The sequence below is a fragment of the Oncorhynchus clarkii genome, chromosome 30 (genome assembly GCF_045791955.1).
Source record: "Oncorhynchus clarkii lewisi isolate Uvic-CL-2024 chromosome 30, UVic_Ocla_1.0, whole genome shotgun sequence".
Lineage (NCBI taxonomy): Eukaryota > Metazoa > Chordata > Actinopteri > Salmoniformes > Salmonidae > Oncorhynchus > Oncorhynchus clarkii.
The window spans coordinates 43,755,417-43,761,416 of record NC_092176.1 but is presented as its reverse complement, the minus strand read 5'-3'; positions in this window follow the sequence as shown (position 1 = coordinate 43,761,416).

The following is a 6,000-nucleotide window of genomic DNA, read 5'->3' as shown; positions in this document are numbered from 1 at the left end:
TCCCTTTCCCTTTCCCTTCCCCTTCCCCCTTTCCCCTTTCCCCTTTCCCCTTCCCCTTTTCCCTTTCCCCTTTCCCCTTTCCCCTTTCCCCTTTCCCCTTTCCCCTTTCCCCTTTCCCTTCCCTTTCCCCTTTCCCCTTTCCCCTTCCCCCTTTCCCTTTCCCCTTCCCTTTCCCCTTCCCTTCCCCTTTCCCCTTTCCCCTTCCCCCTTTCCCCTTTCCCCTTCCACTTTCCCCTTTCCCCTCCCCCTTCCCCTTTCCCCTTTCCCCTTTCCCCTTTCCCCTTTCCCTTCCCTTCCTCCCTTTCCCCTTCCCTCCCTTTCCCCTTTCCCCTTCCCCTTTCCCCTTTCCCCTTTCCCCTTCCCCTTTCCCTTCCCCTTTCCCCTTTCCCCTTCCCCTTCCCCCTTTCCCCTTTCCCCTTCCCCTTTCTCCTTTCCCCTTTCCCTTTCCCTTTCACTTTCCCTTCCCTTTCCCCTTCCCCTTTCCCTTTCCCTTTCACTTTCCCTTCCCTTTCCCTTCCCCTTTCCCTTTCCCCTTTCCCCTTTCCACTTTCCCCTTCCCCCTTTCCCCTTTCCCCTTTCCCCTTTCCCCTTCCCCTTTCCCCTTCCCCCTTTCCCCTTTCCCTTTCCCCTTTCCCCTTTCCCCTTCCCCTTCCCCTTTCCCCTTTCCCCTTCCCATTTCCCCTTCCCCTTTCCCTTTCCCTTTCACTTTCCCTTCCCTTTCCCTTTCCCTTCCCTTTCCCTTCCCTTTCCCCTTTCCCCTTCCCCCTTTCCCCTCAACCTTCCCCTTTCCCTTTCCCTTTCCCTTTCCCTTTCCCTTCCCTTTCCCTTTCCCTTTCCCTTTCCCTTTTCCTTCCCTTTCCCTTCCCTTTCCCCTTCCCCTTTCCCCTTTCCCCTTTCCCCTTTCCCTTTCCCCTCCCTTTCCCTTCCCTTTCCCTTTCCCTTTCCCTTTCCCTTTCCCTTCCCTTCCCCCTTTCCCCTTTCCCCTTCCCCCTTTCCCCTTTCCCCTTCCCCTTTCCCCTTTCCCCTTTCACCTTCCCCATTCCCCTTCCCCTTTCCCCTTTCCCCTTCCCCTTCCCCTTTCCCCTTTCCCCTTCCCCTTTCCCCTTCCCCTTTCCCTTTCCCTTTCCCTTACACTTTCCCTTCCCTTACCCTTTCCCTTTCCCTTTCCCTTTCCCTTTCCCTTTCCCTTCCCTTTCCCTTCCCTTTCCCCTTTCCACTTCCCCCTTTCCCCTCAACCTTCCCCTTTCCCTTTCCCTTTCCCTCTCCCTTTCCCTTCCCTTTCCCTTTCCCTTTCCTTTCCCTTTCCCTTCCCTTTCCCCTTCCCCTTTCCCCTTTCCCCTTTCCCTTTCCCCTCCCCTTTCCCTTTCCCTTTCCCTTTCCCTTTCCCCTTTCCCCTTTCCCCTTCCCCTTTCCCTTTCCCTTTCACTTTCCCTTCCCCTTCCCCTTCCCCTTCCCTTTCCCCTTCACCCTTCCCCCTTTCCCCTTTCCCCTTCCCCTTTCCCCTTTCCCCTTTCCCCTTCCCCTTTCCCCTTTCCCCTTCCCCTTTCCCTTTCCCTTTCCCTTTCACTTTCCCTTCCCCTTCCCCTTCCCCTTCCCCTTTCCCTTCCCCTTCCCCCTTTCCCCTTTTCCCTTTCCCCTTCCCCTTTTCCCTTTCCCCTTCCCCCTTTCCCCTTTCCCCTTTCCCCTTCCCCTTTCCCCTTTCCCCTTTCCCCTTTCCCCTTCCACTTTCCCCTTTCCCCTTCCCCTTCCCCTTTCCCCTTTCCCCTTTCCCCTTCCACTTTCCCCTTTCCCCTTCCCCTTCCCCTTTCCCCTTTCCCCTTTCCCCTTTCCCCTTCCCCTTCCCCCTTTCCCCTTCCCCCTTTCCCTTTCCCCTTCCCCTTTCCCCTTTCCCCTTTCCCCTTTCCCCTTTCCCCTTCCCCTTTCCCCTTTCCCCTTCCCCTTCCCCCTTTCCCCTTCCCCTTTCCCCTTTCCCCTTTCCTTTTCCCTTTCACTTTCCCTTCCCTTTCCCCTTCCCCTTTCCCTTTCCCTTTCACTTTCCCTTCCCTTTCCCTTCCCCTTTCCCTTTCCCCTTTCCACTTTCCCCTTCCCCCTTTCCCCTTTCCCCTTTCCCCTTCCCCCTTTCCCCTTTCCCCTTCCCCTTTCCCCTTCCCCCTTTCCCCTTTCCCTTTCCCCTTTCCCCTTTCCCCTTCCCCTTCCCCTTTCCCCTTTCCCCTTCCCATTTCCCCTTCCCCTTTCCCTTTCCCTTTCACTTTCCCTTCCCTTTCCCTTTCCCTTCCCGTTCCCTTCCCTTTCCCCTTTCCCCTTCCCCCTTTCCCCTCAACCTTCCCCTTTCCCTTTCCCTTTCCCTTCCCTTTCCCTTTCCCTTTCCCTTTCCCTTTTCCTTCCCTTTCCCTTCCCTTTCCCCTTCCCCTTTCCCCTTTCCCCTTTCCCCTTTCCCCTTTCCCTTTCCCCTCCCTTTCCCTTCCCTTTCCCTTTCCCTTTCCCTTTCCCTTTCCCTTTCCCTTCCCTTTCCCCTTTTCCCTTTCCCCTTTCCCCTTTCCCCTTTCCCCTTTCCCCTTTCCCCTTTCCCTTTCCCTTTCACTTCCCCTTCCCCTTCCCCTTCCCCTTCCCCTTCCCTTTCCCCTTCCCCCTTTCCCCTTTCCCCTTTCCCCTTCCCCCTTTCCCCTTTCCCCTTCCCCTTTCCCCTTTCCCTTTCCCTTTCACTTCCCCTTTCCCCTTTCCCCTTCCCCTTTCCCCTTTCCCCTTCCCCCTTTCCCCTTTCCCCTTCCACTTTCCCCTTTCCCCTTCCCCTTCCCCTTTCCCCTTTCCCCTTTCCCCTTCCCCTTTCCCCTTTCCCCTTCCCCCTTTCCCCTTACCCCTTCCCCTTTCCCCTTTCCCCTTCCCCTTTCCCCTTTCCCCTTCCCCTTCCCCCTTTCCCCTTTCCCCTTCCCCTTTCCCCTTTCCCCTTTCCCCTTTCCCTTTCCCTTTCACTTTCCCTTCCCTTTCCCCTTCCCCTTTCCCTTTCCCTTTCACTTTCCCTTCCCTTTCCCTTCCCCTTTCCCTTTCCCCTTTCCCCTTTCCCCTTCCCCCTTTCCCCTTTCCCCTTTCCCCTTCCCCCTTTCCCCTTTCCCCTTCCCCTTTCCCCTTCCCCCTTTCCCCTTTCCCTTTCCCCTTTCCCCTTCCCCTTCCCCTTTCCCCTTTCCCCTTCCCATTTCCCCTTTCCCTTTCCCTTTCACTTTCCCTTCCCTTTCCCTTTCCCTTTCCCTTCCCTTTCCCTTCCCTTTCCCCTTTCCCCTTCCCCCTTTCCCCTCAACCTTCCCCTTTCCCTTTCCCTTTCCCTTTCCCTTTCCCTTCCCTTTCCCTTTCCCTTTCCCCTTTCCTTCCCTTTCCCTTCCCTTTCCCCTTCCCCTTTCCCCTTTCCCCTTTCCCCTTTCCCTTTCCCCTCCCTTTCCCTTCCCTTTCCCTTTCCCTTTCCCTTTCCCTTCCCTTTCCCCTTTTCCCTTTCCCCTTTCCCCTTTCCCCTTTCCCTTTCCCTTTCACTTCCCCTTCCCCTTCCCCTTCCCCCTTCCCCCTTCCCCCTTCCCCCTTTCCCCTTCCCCTTCCCCTTTCCCCTTTCCCCTTCCCCCTTTCCTCTTTCCCCTTCCCCTTTCCCCTTTCCCCTTTCCCCTTCCCCTTTCCCCTTTCCCCTTCCCCCTTTCCCCTTTCCCCTTCCCCTTTCCCCTTCCCCTTTCCCTTTCCCTTTCACTTTCCCTTCCCCTTCCCCTTCCCTTTCACTTTCCCTTCCCCGTTCCCCTTTCCCCTTCCCCCTTTCCCCTTCCCCTTTCCCCTTTCCCCTTTCCCCTTCCCCTTTCCCTTTCCCCTTCCCCTTCCCCTTTCCCCTTTCCCCTTCCCCTTTCCCTTTCCCTTTCAATTTCCCTTCCCTTTCCCTTCCCCTTTCCCTTTCCCCTTTCCCCTTTCCCCTTCCCCCTTTCCCCTTTCCCCTTCCCCCTTTCCCCTTTCCCCTTCCCCTTTCCCCTTTCCCCTTCCCCTTCCCTTCCCTTTCACTTTCCCTTCCCTTTCCCTTCCCTTTCCCTTTCACTTTCACTTTCCCTTCCCTTTCACTTCCCCTTTCCCTTTCCCCTTTCCCCTTCCCCCTTTCCCCTTTCCCCTTCCCCTTTCCCCTTTCCCCTTTCCCCTTTCCCCTTTCCCCTTCCCCCCTTTCCCCTTCCCCCTTCCCCTTTCCCCTTCCCCTTTCCCTTTCCACTTCCCCTTCCCCTTTCCCCTTTCCCCTTCCCCTTTCCCTTTCCCTTTCACTTTCCCTTCCCTTTCCCTTCCCCTTTCCCTTTCCCCTTTCCCCTTTCCCCTTCCCCCTTTCCCCTTCCCCCTTCCCCCTTTCCCCTTTCCCCTTCCCCTTTCCCCTTTCCTCTTCCCCTTCCCTTTCCCCTTCCCCTTTCCCCTTTCCCCTTTCCCCTTTCCCTTTCCCCTCCCTTTCCCTTTCCCTTTCCCTTTCCCTTTCCCTTTCCCTTCCCTTTCCCCTTTTCCCTTTCCCCTTTCCCCTTTCCCCTTTCCCTTTCCCTTTCACTTCCCCTTCCCCTTCCCCTTCCCCTTCCCCCTTCCCCCTTCCCCCTTTCCCCTTCCCCTTCCCCTTTCCCCTTTCCCCTTCCCCCTTTCCCCTTTCCCCTTCCCCTTTCCCCTTTCCCCTTTCCCCTTCCCCTTTCCCCTTTCCCCTTCCCCCTTTCCCCTTTCCCCTTCCCCTTTCCCCTTCCCCTTTCCCTTTCCCTTTCACTTTCCCTTCCCCTTCCCCTTCCCTTTCACTTTCCCTTCCCCGTTCCCCTTTCCCCTTCCCCCTTTCCCCTTCCCCTTTCCCCTTTCCCCTTTCCCCTTCCCCTTTCCCTTTCCCCTTCCCCTTCCCCTTTCCCCTTTCCCCTTCCCCTTTCCCTTTCCCTTTCAATTTCCCTTCCCTTTCCCTTCCCCTTTCCCTTTCCCCTTTCCCCTTTCCCCTTCCCCCTTTCCCCTTTCCCCTTCCCCCTTTCCCCTTTCCCCTTCCCCTTTCCCCTTTCCCCTTCCCCTTCCCTTCCCTTTCACTTTCCCTTCCCTTTCCCTTCCCTTTCCCTTTCACTTTCACTTTCCCTTCCCTTTCACTTCCCCTTTCCCTTTCCCCTTTCCCCTTCCCCCTTTCCCCTTTCCCCTTCCCCTTTCCCCTTTCCCCTTTCCCCTTTCCCCTTCCCCCTTTCCCCTTTCCCCTTCCCCTTTCCCCTTCCCCTTTCCCTTTCCACTTCCCCTTCCCCTTTCCCCTTTCCCCTTCCCCTTTCCCTTTCCCTTTCACTTTCCCTTCCCTTTCCCTTCCCCTTTCCCTTTCCCCTTTCCCCTTTCCCCTTCCCCCTTTCCCCTTTCCCCTTCCCCCTTTCCCCTTTCCCCTTCCCCTTTCCCCTTTCCTCTTCCCCTTCCCCTTCCCTTTCACTTTCCCTTCCCTTTCCCTTCCCCTTCCCTTCCCTTTCACTTTCCCTTCCCTTTCCCTTCCCCTTTCCCTTCCCCTTTCCCCTTCCCCTTTCCCCTTCCCCTTTCCCCTTCCCTTTCCCCTTCCCTTCCCCTTCCCTTTCACTTTCCCTTCCATTTCCCTTCCCCTTTCCCTTCCCCTTTCCCCTTCCCCTTTCCCCTTCCCCTTTCCCCTTCCCCTTTCCCCTTCCCCTTTCCCCTCCCCTTTCCCCTTTCCCTTTCCCTTTCACTTTCCCTTCCCTTCCCTTTCCCTTTCCCTTTCACTTTCCCTTCCCCTTCCCCTTTCCCCTTTCCCCTTTCCCTTTCCCCTTTCCCGTTCCCCTTTCCCCTTTCCCTTTCCCCTTTCCCTTTCCCTTTCCCTTTCCCTTTCCCTTTCCCTTTCCCCTTCCCTTTCCCCTTCCCTTTCCCTTTCCCTTTCCCTTTCCCTTTCCTTTCCCCTTCCCTTTCCCCTTTCCCTTTCCCCTTTCCCTTTCCCCTTTCCCTTTCCCTTTCCCTTTCCCTTTCCCCTTTCCCTTTCCCCTTTCCCCTTCCCTTTCCCTTTCCCTT